Below are 17,055 nucleotides of genomic sequence, written 5' to 3' on the forward strand. Positions count from 1 at the left end.
AGTAAAGCCCTAGCTCTCTTAATCTCTGATCATAATGCATTCTCTAAACTATCTCTAGATTACTTATAATACCTAATACAATGTAAATTCTATGTAAAATAGTTCTTATACTGCATTGTTTAGGGAATAATGACAAGAAAAAAAAGTCAGTACATGCTCGAACAACAAGTGCTGGAAGAGCACTTCCGGGTTTTCTTGATTCATGGTTGGTTGAATTTGCGTATGCGGAACTCGCGGATAAGAAGAGCCGACTGTAATGCAAGTTGCTTGAATGCTTCAGTTTGGCTTCCGGGCTCACTTGGGTGCCGATTCCTGCACTCCTTTGAAACTGACTAAGTTCTCTGGAAAATTCAGAATACCACTTGTAGCGTTTAAGAAGAATGCATTGGGCTATTGATAGAAACAATATCCAATAGACTGAAAAAATCTGCCGGTCCTACACCCTTGATACCGTGACAGTACCAGATTATCAGAGTTTTACTGTATTGAGTAACTTTTATGTTTAACTTCAAAAAAAAAAATTAATTTTTATCTCGTGTCCAAATGCAGTATACAACAGCAAATTTACAAGGATCTGGACACACAAAACAGAAAAGAAATATCTACCTCCAACTTAATGGAATAATTTTAAGTATCATTAATGTTGTGATGTTTTCTTTTCCCAGTATCAACAAACATCTCTCCAATACAGAATACTCTTCCAGCAGTTTTGACCACACATTCCAGACATAAGACAACATCTCATTTTGCCAAGATAACATATCAGCACAGATGAATTTCTGGGCATGCCATTTCCAAATAAGGAGAAGTTTGGCATTCATTTGGTACATCATTTTTTTCCCAAATCTCACATTTCGATAGTTAACTTACAGTCCTAAGTAAATTAGAATTTTCTTAATCATTGCGGCAGTGTTTTTAGAAACATACAGCGGAAATCATTGCCTTTAATTTCACTGTATCTGGAGATAGCAAGCAGGGATATAGGTAAGGAGCAAGAGGTGAGGTATAAACCTCAAAAAAGGTAAGGGAGACTTTTATGCATTTACAGATGCAGTAGAAGGTTACAATTTTTGAAGATGTTTTTCATAGCTTATTTTCCAGGCAGAATGCCAGAAGCCACAAAGGTCTGTGTGTAAATTTTAGTTTGGCTGCCATAACATATACAGAAAAAACATTTAAAAGATCTTTGAATACGAGGCAACTTTGACAGTAATTTGCACTCCACCATTTGAAAGAATCATAATCAGTTCTTCACAAATGCAGTCACTCTTTATTCTGAGCAATGACCTGTCTATCAGTCTGGCTGAAACTAAAGGGAAAAATAATTTTCTTTTTTCCATACGTTCAGATATTATGGTGTGCTTCCATTCAGCTGAAATATGTTTATATTTGATTTACTAATACTTGTATTTATTCCGAAATTTCAAACAGAAAATGGAGGTCAGAAAACTTCTGAGAAAAGAAAGAGACAAGAGCCTTTTCTATCAGAAGTGTTAACTGTTTCTCGTTCTTCTGTTGTTACCAGAACTGCTCAGTGTTTCTAGCATTTTCTGTTTTTAGTCATAGAGTCAGAGTAATACACCATGGAAATAGGCCCTTTGACCTAACTTGCCCATGCCAGTCAAAGTGTCTACCTAAACTAGTGCCATCTGCCCGCATTTCACCCATACGTTAAAAAAAAATTTCTTATCTACATTCCTGCCTCTATCATCTCCACTGGTCGCATTCCATATACCCACCACTCTGTGTTTAAAAAAAAACTTGCCTCTCATGTTCCTTTTAAATATTTCCTCTCTTACCTCAAACCTATGCCTGCTGGTTTTAAACTTCCCTACTCTGGAGTAAAGCCTTTTAGGACCAAGATTAGGAAAAACTTCTTCACACAGAGAGTGGCAACTCTGTGGAATTCTCTGCCACAGGAAACAGTTGAGGCCAGTTCATTGGCTATATTTAAGAGGGAGTTAGATATGGCCCTTGTGGCTACAGGGGTCAGGGGGTATGGAGGGAAGGCTGGGGCGGGGTTCTGAGTTGGATGATCAGCCATGATCATAATAAATGGCGGTGCAGGCTCGAAGGGCCGAATGGCCTACTCCTGCACCTATTTTCTATGTTTCTAAATGGCCAGTGGTGTACTGGCATCTGCACTGGACTTCAAAGTGAGTGGTCCCAGGTTTGAATCCGGCCAATTCTTTGCATGCTTTTCATCCATGCTAGGTTAAGCGTCATAAAAAACAGACAAAAATGCTAAAGAAATGGTAAGGTTGTCACCCAATGTGCCACAAAGCGCAGAAAGAAATAACAACTCTGGATTGAAAGACTTAGACCATCCATCTCATCTACGCTGCTTATGATTTTATAAACCTCAGCCTCCTCCACCAGGGAAAAACAGTCCTGGTCTATCCAGTCTTTTTAAAGAAAACACCTTAATCACATCTTCCCTGTTGTACGGCAACCAGAAGTGCACGCAATACTAACAATGACACCCTAACTCTTAAATTCAATGAATTCCACCAAAACTTGATTTTTTTTTACTGAATACTTTAGTTGTAGACCTGAATTATACAAAAGTAAATGGATATTGGCCTGAAATTTCTACAAACCAGCTCAACATTCATGCTCGCCAGTTTCCTATCCACTAAACTGGCTCTCAACTGGAGCAGTTCTCTTGGATTTACTTCCTCAAGAAAGCCAGATATATACAGTCATTGCTGATTATCATCAGCTCTAATGAAATGCTCTTTAAAGTTGCTTAAGCTCTGCTCCCCATTCAAATTGGCTGCCAAAGTTTTTGAAGAACTTGCAAAGTTAGAATTTAAAAAAATGCTTATTCCTTGGTTGCTCAGTAAAATAGGCAAAGCCAGCATCTATCAAAAGTTCAAAGTTCAAAGTATATATACTATAAATAACCTTGAGATTCATCTCCTTCTAGGCACCAATAAAACAAAGAAACCCAACAGAACCCGTTAAAAAAGACTGTCAAACACCTTATATGAAAAGAAGAACAAATTGTACAAACAATAAAAAATAAGCAAATAAAATTCAGAACTGAAGTTCACAAAAGTGAGTTCAGAGCCTGGAAGCTGGTCATCACTGCAGCCAGTCCAGGAGCCTGTACGTTGCAGGTCATAGACTCAGTTCAGAGTAGAGGCATGTAAACCTTGCCCAATAGCGAGCTGAACACTGACCTATCCCTTGCTGACACCCTGACCTTTTCAATCTGACCTGGCACTTAAATTGGCCAAACTTCGGCTTGTTCCTCACTCTCAGACCAAACCATTGCAATCTAGCCTGGCCTGGTCAAATATCGGATTGTCCTTCACTTTTGGGCCCGTGTCTCAAATTGGCCCTAAGTCTGCTCCAGTAATGGCCAAACACTGGCTCATCCCTTGCTCTCAGGCCCAGGCTCCATCAGCATGATTTGGCCCATACATGCCATGCCACAACCACCTTGCACCTATGAGTGTTCAGTTCACACTGTAAAAAATGCCAGATCGTACAGGTGATTCAAAAGCTCAGCTCTGAAAGGAAAGTTACAGACTATTGAATGCAGTGATCATTTTCCAGATAAAGTGTGATTAATAAAGTAATTAGTAGTTTTATTTGCTGCTAGTAAGGCATTGCTGTGCTTCACCAGAATGGTACTTCACTAATTGCCCAATAGAAGGAAGGCTGTGGTGAGCTATGTATATGAACCAGTGTAGTCCTTCCAGTGAAGGTACTCCCACAACCATTATGGGTAGGGAGTTCCAGGATTGAGACAAGCGATAATGAACCACACTTCTGAATCTGCTTTGTGGAAAGGGATCAGGGTGGCAGGAGTTGAGTCACTTGTGGCAGGACACCCAGCTTCTGATCTGCTCTCGTGGCCAAAGTTTACTTGTATTTTACATGAATGGTGTTCCCTAGCGGAAGATGGTTGGGAACTCAGCAATGGCAATGTCACTTAATGATTAGAATTGGTGGTTAGCTTCTCCTTTGTTGGAGAGAGTATGCCACTTCTCTGGCACTGTTGCTGGTTGAATGGTGCAGGAATGAACTACTTCATCCATTGAGGAGTTGCAAATGACAATAGATGCAGGAGTAGGCCATTCGGCCCTTCGAGCCAGCACCGCCATTCACTGTGATCATGGCTGATCATCCACAATCAGCATCCAGTTCCTGCCTTATCCCCATAACCTTTGATTCCGCTATCTTTAAGAGCTCTATCCATCTCTTTCTTGAAAACATCCAGAGACTTGTCCTCCACAGCCTTCTGGGGCAGAGCATTCCATATATCCACCACTCTCTGGGTGAAAAAGTTTTTCCTCAACTCCGTTCTAAATGGCCTACCCCTTATTCTTAAACTGTGGCCTCTGGTTCTGGACTCACCCATCAGCGGGAACATGTTTCCTGCCTCCAGCGTGACCAATCCTTTAATAATCTTATATGTTTCAATAAGATCCCCTCTCAGCCTTCTAAATTCCAGGGTATACAAGCCCAGTCGCTCCAATCTTTCGACATATGACAGTCCCACCATCCTGGGAATTAACCTTGTGAACCTACGCTGCACTCCCTCATTAGTAAGAATGTCCTTCCTCAAATTTGGAGACCAAAACAGCACACAGTACTCCAGGTGTGGTCTCACCAGGGCCCTGTACAACTGCAGAAGGACCTCTTTGCTCTTATACTCAATTCCCCTTGTTATGAAGGCCAGCATGCCATTAGCTTTCTTCACTGCTTGCTGTACTTGCATGCTTGCTTTCAGTGACTGATGTACAAGAACACCTAGATCTCGTTGTACTTCCCCTTTTCCTAACTTGACTCCATTTAGATAATAATCGGCCTTCCTGTTCTTACCACCAAAGTGGATAACCTCACATTTATCCATATTAAACTGCATCTGCCCACTCACCCAGCCTGTCCAAGTCACCCTGCATTCTCATAATATCCTCCTCACATTTCACACTGCCACCCAGCTTTGTGTCATCGGCAAATTTGTTAAATGTTACTTTTATTTCCTTCATCTAAATCATTAATATATATTGTAAACAGCTGTGGTCCCAGCACTGAACCCTGCAGTACCTCACTGGTCACCACCTGCCATTCTGAAAGGGACCCGTTAATCGCTACTCTTTGTTTTCTGTCAGCCAGCCAATTTTCAATCCATGTCAGTACTCTGCCCCCAATACCATGTGCCCTAACTTTGCCCACTAATCTCCTATGTGGGACTTTATCAAAGGCTTTCTGTAGGTCCAGGTACACTACATCCACTGGCTCTCCCTTGTCCATTTTCATAGTTACATCCTCAAAAACTTCCAGAGGGAGCACGATTCCCCCTTCGTAAATCCATGCTGACTCGGACCGATCCTGTTACTGCTACCCAAAATGGAATTGATCATCGTGGAATCATCATCAAACATTACCATTTCAGATCTTCTGATGAAAGTGGGATCACTGATGAAGCAGTTGAAGATGATTGGTTGAGGGCAGTGTCTGGAAGTATTTCTACAGCACTGACTTGGGATTGGGGTGACTGACCTCCAATAATCACTGTAACATTTGGCTCCAGTTATGGAATACTTTCTCTTGATACCTATGACCTATTTTACAAAGACTCCTTGATGTCATAATTAGAAGAAACTCTACCTTGACATCAACCACAATCGTTTTCACTTCATCTCTGGATTCAGCTTTTGCACAGGTTTGAAATGACAGCTTTCCATGTTGATGCCAGAGGTGTAATTGCACGGTTGCAGCTTGGTTAAAAGCACCTTTAGTTTTGGAGTCGGGTATTCAGTATCATAGCTGTGATATTGTCTGGCTCTGTAGCTTCACTGTACATTGTGTTCTCAACATTTCTTGACTTCATGTGAAAAGAATCAAATTGACTGGACTGATGGTGAGAATCTCAGTTGAAGCCAAGATGGATCATCCACTTGGCATTTGTAATTAGTAAATATGCCCAGAAAGCTGTTGGATTTTCAGATAAACCCAGCTGGTTGAATAAGAGAGAAAGAAACCTGCTTGTTATATTCAGCTCCAGGCCCCATATTAACAAAAACAGATTTTAACTGGCTTAACATGTTGTTCTATGGTGTTGAAGATGATAAGAAATCAAATTCAACCATTATTCATAAAGGACGCCCAGCAACATTGCCTCAAAGGTTCTTCAGATGGCAATAATATACAAGTATTTTATTGTATAAAAAACTTCAGGGAATGAGACATCTCTTTAGGGAATGAAGTAGGCCAAGTAACTGAAGTGACAGTTGGGGAGCAATTTACATCCAGTACAATTCTGTTAGTTTTAAACTAGCTCCAAACTAAAGCAAGTCTAACTTTAAGGGCATTAGGCAGCACTTAGCTAGGGTCGTCTGGGTGACTTTAATAGAATATTATTAATAGATTTTTAATTGGGTCATATCAAGAGTCCTCGGGGCAAAACGTTCTTGTTTGGGTGAAAGGTAGATTTACCCAGATCAGGGAATCCTAGCTGTCCAGAGATATCACGGCTCTGGTAAAGAAAATGAAAGAAATGTACATTACATTTAGTCAGCTGGGTATGAATGAATCCCTCGATAAATACAATGGATGGTGGCTAATGTTGTTCTATTGCTCCACTTGCAGGCAAGGGAATTACAGGCTTGTGAGCCTGACTTCAGTTTGAGGAAAGTTACCGAAGGGAACTCTGACGTACAAGATCTACCATCAGAATCAGATTTAATATCACTGGCATATGTGGTGAAATTTGTTAACAGTGGCAGCAGTACAATGTAATAAACAATATTAAAAAAAAGCAAATCAATTGGAAAAATATATAAAATAGTTAAATTTAAAATAGTGCAAAAACACTTGGATAGTTTAGGGTTGATCAGAGATAGTCATCATGGTCTTCATTTGGGAGGTTATCTCTGACAAATCTTTTGGAGTTTTGTGAGGGTAGGACAGCAAATATTGTTCATATGGACTTTAGTAAGGCCTTTAACAGGATCCTGCATGGCAGACTGATCTGGAAGATTAGATCCATGGGATTCAAGGAGAAATAATGAATTGGACTCATAACTGGCCCGATGATAGGAATAGGTCAACTCTCTGATGAGAAGCCTAGTTGAGTGTCCCAGGGGTCAGCGTTGAGACCTCTGTTATTCATTAATTATGTAAATAATTTGGTGTGAACGTGCATGCCAGGTTTGCTGATGATATTAAGTTGAGGGGTCGTTGATAAGAGAAGCAACTTATAATGAGTTGAAAAGAAATCTTGATCAGTTAGGGAAATGGGCTAAGGAACAGCAAATAGATTTCAACTTAGATAAGCGTGAGGCAATGCAATTTGGACAGTCAAACCAGAGTAAGACTTTTTCAGTGAATGACAGGGCAATGTCAAGTGTTGTGGAACTGAGGCATCTGGGAGTACAGGTGCAATCGCACAATAGACAGGGTGGGGAAAGAAAGCATTTAGCATGCTAGCCTTCATCAGATAGAGCATTGAGTTTAGGAGTAAGGCCATTATATTAGGTTATACATAAGTTGTTGATGAGAGCACACTTGGAGAATTGTGTACAGTTTTGGTCACCCAATTCCTTGGAGTGCAGGAGAATGAGGGATGACTTTATAGAAGTTTATAAAATTATGAAGGATATGGATAAGGTGGACAGTCATAGTCTTTTCCCTAGGATAGTGGAGTTCAAAACTACAAGGGACAGATACAAGTTAAGAGGGAAGAGGTTTAAAAGAAACTTGAGAGGTAACTTGAGAGGCAGAAGACAGTGAAAGTCTGGAATGAGCTGGCAGAGGAAGTGGTCAAGGCAGCTGCAAGTGCAACATTTAAGAGTAATTTGGAAAGGTACATTTAGATAATGCTGCAGTCAGCACGGGCAATTGCCAGCGCTGTGTTATTTCATGACTATGTCTTGTTAGTAATATTGAGCTTTATAATACAAATAAAAAGACTTCTGCATCTTACAACTTGAAATCCTTTCCCTAAAATTCCTCATCTCGCTATCTTTCATTCTTGAATAACATTCCAAAATTTACTTCAACAATTGAGCTTTTGACAGTCCCTCTTGACCTTTTATCTTCTAATCTGTTACTATATCAGTTCTTTGTAACATCGTGGAGTTTTCTTTCAAAGAAAAGTTGTTGGATATGGTACATTATTTACCTTTTTTTTTACAACATATTCCTAAACTTATAGGTGCTAAGAAACAAGACTAGGTAATCATCTAATTCATCTTTGTAATTCCAGGCACTGTTAGTTGCTGCTTCCACACCCCAACACAGCAAAAAATTAGGAATGAACTCAAAGAATATTTGTGGTCATGAATCGGCATCTGTGGTGGTGAATTGATGAACATTCTGTACCACCCAATTCTAATCTTGGCTTTTGGAAAGAAATCATACATGCAAGACCTGAATTTAATTTCTAATTGTTTCATTCAGTCAATTGAAACCATATGATTTTAAATAAATTGTAACCAGATTTGTTTTAAGAAAATAGATTAAATATTAGAATGATTTTTTATAAGTTTTTTTTGATGCTACCAGTATTCCAACAAGAAACCATGATAATGGTGCTGTGATAAGTTTTGATTTGAGTAGAAATCATATTAATGCTTAATTACATAAAAAAACAGGAATATATCAGAGCTGCAAGAAATATCAAAACAGAAAGTCCTGGAAATACTCACATCAGGAAACAGCTAAGAGAAAGAATTAGCAATTTGGTCAATGACCTGTTTCCCCTCCCCAGAGGCGGCCCAACCCGTTCAGCATTTACAATTTTTGAAAAATTAAACGATTTATTTGAAAAACAAAGCATCAAATGTAATGAAAGTAAATTGCTGATTTAAACTATTCGTCAATTTTAGCCAGAAATCCTAAAATATATCAACAACTTGCTAATTGCAGATATAGTTCATAAATATAGTTTAGTGGAGGAGGTTCCAGAAACATATAAACTATGCGGAACTTTTCAACCTGTTGTTTGCGTTTAAACTATAAAATGCCAGGCTGCAATCTTCTTTCTCATCACAATGAACTGTAAGTAAATACTTACAGTCAGAATCAGCCTTAAATATTTACTTGCTCTGTAATAAAGTACGAATGTAGCTTAACCATGAAGTATCATGGAATACTTGACCAAAAGTTTCAAACCTTGTCAGCTCACTCTGACTCTGAGACTCTAATCCAACAAGATTAAAGGTGTAATTCAAAATAAAGTGATTTTAGTCTTGAAGATCAAGACTACAGATAAAGACCAGAGGCAATAACTCTTACTTGTGAATCAGTCATGAGTTCTGAATAACTGGATAGGTAGTCACAATACATATGAAAATAAGTCTCATATCATTGATACACTATGATAATGGGGAATAGGACATATCTCAAACTAGGTGAGGACATTGGAATTCACCATAGTCAACAATCCACAAGAACAGGAACTATAAATGTCATATCCCCATCTGATTGATTATCATTTTGCTATGTCTAAGAACATAAAATTCAGTGGAACCTATATCTCAAGGAATTTCTTGTCAGAACTTACATATGCATGTTCTCATTGATCAAGTAAAAGTCATTGCACCTCTATTCCAGCAACACACATAAAAGTTGCTGGTGAACGCAGCAGGCCAGGCAGCACCTCTTCCTAGAGATGCTGCCTGGCCTGCTGCGTTCACCAGCAACTTTTATGTGTGTTGCTTGAATTTCCAGCATCCGCAGAATTCCTGTTGTTTGCACCTCTATTCCATGTGGTGGCCTAATCTACATTCTAATCTTGCACAGATTGACTGGCAGGTGTATTTACAGACATTTTTAATCCCTCCTTGGTTCAATCTGAAGATTCCATCTTCTCTAAGACCATTACTACAGACCTGCCTTCAACACTATAATTCCAAGCAAACTCAACCATAACACCTCCCTTTGCAGTTGGATCCTTCACTTCCTGAGCAAAATATTGCAATCAGTAAGGATAGGCGACAATACTTCCACCATGATTATTCTCCACATTGGTGTCCCACAAGGCTATATCCTCAGCCCTCTGCTTTCCGTACACTTAAAATTGTGTGGCCATAGTCTGCTCTAACTATGTCTGAAAGTTTGCAGATGACAGCTCTGTAGTGGGCCATATCTCAAATAATGACGAGCTGGAATACAGGAAGGAGGCAGAAAGCTTAGTAACAATCCTTTCTGAGATGTCAACAAAACAGAAAGCTAGATATTAATTTCAGGGAGGGGGTGGTACACATGCTCCTGTTTACATCAAAAATGCTGAGATTGAGAGGGCTGAGAGCTTCAAGATCCTAAGAATGGACATACTGCTCTGGTTCAACCATGCTGACACTACAGCCAAGAAACTCACCAGCTCCTCTACTTCCTCAGGAGGCTAAGGAAATTTGACACGTTCCCTTGCCCCCTAACCAATTTCTAATTGATGCACCACAGAAAGCACCCTATCTGGATGCATTGTGGTATGGTACAATAACTGTTCTACATATGACAGCAAGAAATTGCAGAGAATTGCGACACAGCTCAGTACATCAGGAAACAAGCTTGCCCTCCATGGACTGTGTTTATACTTTTCAACGACTCGGTAAAGCAGCCAGCATAATTAAAGAACCCATCTATACCAGACATTCTCTCTTCTTCCCCCTCCCATTGGGCAGAAAGTACAAAAGCCTAAAAGAACATAGCACCAAGCTCAAGGATAGCTTCTATCCCATTGTTATAAGATGATGGAATAGTTTCCTTCTACAATAAAATTTTTGACCTCACAATGTATCTGTTATGACCTTGCAGTTTGTTTACTTGTACTGCACTTCATTACATAATTGTAAAATTTTACTCTGCATTCTATTGTTTTACCTTGTATTACCTCAATGAACTGTTGTATGAACAGTATGCACAAAAGGTTTTCACTGTACCTCAGTACATGTGACCATAATAAACTAATTTACCAGTGATAAACTAATTTATTGGTGAGACCTGACAAAGAGTGGGAGACCGCTTCACCGAGCATCTGCACTCCATCCACCAGAAAAAGCGGTTTCTCCCAGTGGCCACACATTTTAATTTCACTTCCCATTTCCATTCTGACATGCCAGTCCATGGCCTCCTCTACTGTCGTGGTGAGGCTACACTTAGGTTGGAGGAGCAACATCTTATAATCCACCTGGGTAGCCTCCACTCTGAAGGCATGAACACTGATTTCTTGAACTTCTGGTAATGCCCCCCCCCCCCCCCATTCCCCATCCCCTTTACCCGCTCTCCTTATCTCCTTAACTGCCCATCATGTATCTCTGCTGCTCCTCCCCTTTTTCTTGCTTTCATGGCCTTCTGTCCTCTTCTATCAGATTCTCCCTTCTCCAGCTCAGTATCTCTTTCACCAATCAACTTCCCCTCTCCAAGTTTAACCATCACCTTGTGCTTCTTCCTCCTTTCCCCCCACCTTCTAACCTTGACAGCCTATACTCTTCCACAGATGTTGCCTGGCCTGCTGAGTTCTTCCAGCATTTTGTGTATGTTGTTGAACTAATTTAGCAGTCTTATTTACCAACACATTTAATTAACATCTCCTTGTATATTATCTAATAAGAGTAATCTACTGTCCCAGTACTGCAGAAAAGACCCAGTATCGGATTAATTTGCTTGAGTGAATGATGGAATTTATTGCTGAATTGCCTCATTCTTGCTACGATTCTGATATACTAAGTCCAAGAATAAAGTAAGGTCTTTATAATAATCAAGAATTAAATGGCCTGAATTTATAATGAAATACCACTGAAGGATTTCTGCACTGTCAGGGATGTACTTTCATTAAGATGTTAAACTGAGCTTTGTTTACTCTGCAACATAAATGTAAAAGATGCCACTGAATTGCATTCAACAAAAGCCTGATCAACATTTATTGATAAATTTATACCATTAGGAAAACAAGTTAATCTACTACTTATTAATACTGCAATTTGTAGGTTCTTATGGTATGTAAATTGCTGACAGCTAATCTCCCCAATTATAACACAAATAACTTCTCAATAAAAGACTTTATCAGTTGTAACGCATTTGGCACAGCCTTAGGTTCTGAAAAATACTGTAAAATGCAAATTGTTCCTTATTTTGAATTCTACATGAACTTAATTACGCTCAGCATTATGCATGCACACATTTGGTTGCAATCAGTTAGTTCCAAACACAATGACCATAAATTTTATAACAGGGTTTTATGCAAAAGAGTACATCTATTCACAAATTATGTTTCCTGTAACATTCTGTGATCATTTGCCCCAAGTTCTTTTCATTTGCTAGGCTATGATGTCAATCCTCAAGTTCAATTTATTGTCATTCAACTGAGCACAGGTATACTGCCAAATGAAACCATGCTCTCCGGACCTACGCAGTACATGTAACTCACACAAATAACACTAAGTAATATTACCACTAGTTAATTAACAAATAATAAGATGCATTTATGACACAAGTTAAAAAGTAAACTGTGTAATGCTACTGGCGATTCGCGCATGAAGAGACTTGGGTGGTGGCAGGGAGTTCAGCTGGCTTATGGACTGGGGAAAGAAGCTGTTTCCCACGCCTACAGTTCTTGTCCTAATGCTACAGTAGCCTCTGACGATAGTTGGGGGGGAGGAGGGTCAAAGAGATTATTGGAAGCATGGGAGGGATCATTAATAATGCTAAGGGCCCTGTGAATGCAGTACTCCTGATAAATATCCCAAATCACCTTAGAAAGAGGTGACATAAGATCAGAAGATGTAGAATCTTTCTGGGTAGAGTTAAGAAATTGTAAGGGTAGAAAGATCTTGAGGGGAATTATATACAGGCCTCTGAACAGCAGCCAGGACATAGGCTACAAATTACAATGGAAGGTAGAAAATGCATGTAAAAAGAGTATTGTTGCGATAATCATGGGGGATTTCAATATACAGGTAGAGTGGGAAAATCAGGTTGATGTTGGATCTCAAGAGGGGGAGTTTATGGAATGCCTACAAGATGTTTTTTAGAGCAGCTTTTGGTTGAACCCACCAGGGAATGGCAATTCAGGATTAGGAGTTTAAGGTAAAAGAACCCTTAGGAAGCAGTGATCATAATATGATAAAATTCACCCTGTAGTTCAAGAGAGAGAAGATAAAATTGGATGAATCAGTTTTACAGTAGTGTCGAGGGCATTACAGAGGCATGAGAGAGGAGTTGGCCAAAGTTGATTGAAAGGTTACACCAGCAGGGATGATGGCAAAACAGCAATGGCTGGTGTTTCTGGGGGAAGCTCAGAAGATACAGGAAATATACGTCTCAAAGATGAAGGAGTATGCTAAAGGGAGGATGAGGCAACTGTGGCTGACAAGGGAAGTCAAAGACAGCATAAAATCAAAAGAGAGGGCATATAACATAGCAAACATTAGTGGGAAGGTAGAGGATTGGGAAACTTTTAAAAACCAACAGAAGACAACTAAAAAGTCATAAAGACAGAAAAGATGAAATATGAAGGTAAGCTAGCCAAGAGGATATAAAAAGTTTTTTCCGATATATAAAGAGTAAAAGAAAGTGAATATCGGACCACTGGAAAATGATACTAGAGAGTTAGTGGGGTGGAGGGAAGAGGGCAAAGAAAAAGCAGATGAACTTCAGAAATATTTTGCATTAGTCTTCACTGTGCAAGATAATAGCAGAACGCCAGAAATGCAAACGTGTTAGGGGGCAGAAGTGGGCATCGCTGCTATTAATAAGGAAGTGGTGCTTGGGAAACTGAAAAATCTGAAGGTAGATAAGTCACCTGGACTAGGTGGACTGCATTCCAACATTCTGAAAGAAATAGCTAAGGAGATTGTGGAGGCATTGGGATCACTAGATTCTGGAATAGTTCCTGAAGACTGGAAAATTACAAATGTCACTCCACTCTTTAAGCAGGGAGGAAGGCAGAAGAAAGGAAATTACAGGCCACTTAGCCTGACTTCAGTGATTGGAGATGTTGGATGAGGTTTCATGGTACTTGAAGGCACACAACAAAATAGGCCAAAGTCAGCATGGTTTTCTAAAGTGAAAATCTTGCCTGACATGTCAGTTGGAATTCTTTGAGGAAAAGCAGGTAGGACAGACGAAGAAAAATCAGTTGATGCTGTTTATTTGGTTTTTCAGAAGGCCTTTGATAAAGTTAATAGCCTGTGGTATTACAGGGAAGGTACTAGCATGGATAGAAGACAGCTGTCTGGGAGGAGGCAAAGAGCATGAGTAAAGGGGTTCTTTTCTGGTTGGCTGTCCATGATTAGTGGTGTGCTGCAGAGGTCAGTCTTGAGACCACTCCTTTTCACATTATATGTCAATAATTTGGATATAGGAATTGATGGTTTTGGATCCAAGTTTGTGGACAATATGAAGATTGGTGGAGGGGCTGGTAGTGTTGAGGAAGCAGTGTGTCTCAAGAAAGACTCAGACAGATTGGAGGAATGGGCAAAGAAGTGGTAGATGGAATATAGTGTAGGGAAGTGCAGAAGGAATGAAGGTGTGGACTATATTCTAAATGGGGAGTAAATTCAAAAATCAGAGGTGCAAAGAGACTTGGGAGCCCTCATGCAGGATTCCCTACACCTTGCAGGGTGAGTCACTGGCAAGGAAGGCAAATGCAATATTAGCATTAATTTCAAGAGGACTAGAATTCAAAAGCAAGTATGTAATGCTGAGGCTTTATAAAGCATTGGTCAGGCTGTACTTGGACTATAGTGAGCAGTATTGGGCCCCTTATCTAAAGAAAAGATGCGCTAACCTTGGTTAGGGTCCAGAAGGTTCATCAGAATGATCCCAGGAATGAAAGGGTTGACATATCCGCATGTTTGAAGTCTCTGGGCCTGTATTTTCTGGAGTTTAGAAGAATGGGGGGGGGGGGGAGAGGGGATCTCACTGAATTTTGAAAGGTCTAGATAGAGTGGATGCAGAAAGGATGTTTCTTATAGTAGGAGAGTGTAAGACCAGAAGGCACATCTCAGAAAGACATCCATTTAGAACAGAGATGAGGAAAAATTTCTCCAGCCAGTGAGTGGTAAGTCTGTGGAATTCACTGCACAGATGGCTGTATAGTTAAAGCAGAGGTTGATAGTTTCTTGATTAATCAAGGTGCCAAATATATAGTGAGAATGAAAGGGAATGGGGTTGTGCGGGAATAATAAATGAGCCAAAATGGAATGGCAGAGCAGACTCGATGGGCCAAATGGCCTAATTCTGCTCCTATGTCTTATGATCTTATGGAAAGAGAGACCCCAACAATCCTCTCAGCAGTCCTCCCAATCCTTTAGGGACTTATGGCCAGATGCCTTGCAATTCCTGTACCAGACTCTCTCAGTGGGTGCTCATGTAACAATTGGTTAGAATACAGGGGGTGGTAGGGGGAAAGCCTCACTCACCTCAGTCTCCTCAGGAAGTGAAGAAGCTGTTGTGCTTTCTTGACCCAAGAGGTGGTGCTGAGAAACCAGGTGAGATTGTCTGCTACGTGTACTCCCAGAAACTTGGTATTCTTAACTCTTTCCATGGATGAACCATGTATGTGCAGTGAGGAGTGGTCAGACTGCACCTTTCTAAAGTTATCTCTTTGGTCTTGTCCAAGGTGAGACTCAAGTTGTGTGCTCACACCATTCTACCAGCTGCTCTACCTCCTCTCTTTATTTATTTATTTATTGACATACAGCATGGAATAAACCCTTTGAACCGTGCTGCCCAACCACCCTCGATTTAACCCTAGCCTGATTTTGGGACAATGGACAACGACCAATTAACCTACATCTTTGGACTGTGGGAAGAAACCGGAGCAGCCGGAGGAAAGCCACATGGTCACAGGAAGAACGTACAAACTCCTTACAGACAACTTCGGGAAATGAACCCGGGTTGCTGGTACTGTAAAGCATTGTGCTAACCACTATGCTACCGTGTAACGTTCTCTGTACACCATTTCATCGTCAAATGGGATTGTATTGACCAATCCAAATGAAGATTCAAGCAGCAATATGTAGTTTTAAAAACACATTGAAAAAAACCCTGTTACTATTTTCATTGATTATTTATATACATCATGATTGAATTAGAATTTGCAGTCCAGCAGACTGCCATACGACCAGTGCATCTATACCAGTTGGCCCAGCAACATCGTGTATGAAAAATATACCCTAACCTCTCCATTCATCCACTGATGTACAACAAATTGGTATACTCACCAAACATTGCAAGGGACCATATAATTTTCTGAAAATCGAAATAAACTACATCCAGTTTTCTATTCTACTATACATATCTTACAAATATTCCCACAGATCAATCATGATTTTTCTTTCTCAAGTCCATATTGAATTTGTTCAATTCTATCATAACTTTAAATACCATATCCCCGATTATAGTGGGATCACATTTGCTACCTGCCAACTTGTACGAATTTAGAGAATTTTGAAAGCTAATAACCAGAGGAGCTACCATATCCATACCCATTTTTTAAAGCTCTTGATGCAGATCATCAGGTTATCCAGTCATTTTTATTACTAAATTCAGTTATTTTTCACTTGACTCTTGACTCCCCAGAATTATTTTTCTGACTTGTCTTCTCTAAGGTACCCACTATTGGACTAACTAATCTCTGCATGCTTTGCTTGTTAAGCATTTGAAGGATAAAGTTCTAAAAGAAGATTAAGGTGGAATACAATGATAATCAAAGCAGAACTGATGATGGAAATCTAATGAGATTTTGATTTGAAATATTTTATCCTTCCTAATCTGTTTCTTTCCACAGATGCAGCCCAACCTGCTGAACACTTCTAGCATTGCGTGTTTTTTATGGGACTACAAACAAGTTGAGCTAAATTGTCTGTTCTTGTGATGCAGATTGACACAATGTAAAATACATATGAAATTTAGCATTTTCATAAACAACACATCTGCTAGATTCAGAATACTTGATTGCTTTCCTTTCTCAAAATAAATCCCTCTGGGTATAAAAGATATTAAAATATATAGCTCACTGGAAGTATGTGACAAAAATGGACATCAATTGCCTGACACTTCTTTCATCTCATTTTTTTAATATAATTATGG

At 39.7% G+C, this 17,055-nt stretch overlaps 1 protein-coding gene across 5 annotated transcripts in view; it reads right to left on the reverse strand.

Annotated features, from left to right (window-relative positions):
- Positions 1-17,055, reverse strand: part of LOC140198338 (focal adhesion kinase 1) — a 569,537-nt gene that overhangs the window by 32,621 nt on the left and 519,861 nt on the right. The gene's annotated exons all lie outside the window — the stretch shown is intronic.

This window comes from Mobula birostris, chromosome 1 (genome assembly GCF_030028105.1).
Source record: "Mobula birostris isolate sMobBir1 chromosome 1, sMobBir1.hap1, whole genome shotgun sequence".
NCBI classification, from domain to species: Eukaryota; Metazoa; Chordata; class Chondrichthyes; order Myliobatiformes; family Myliobatidae; genus Mobula; species Mobula birostris.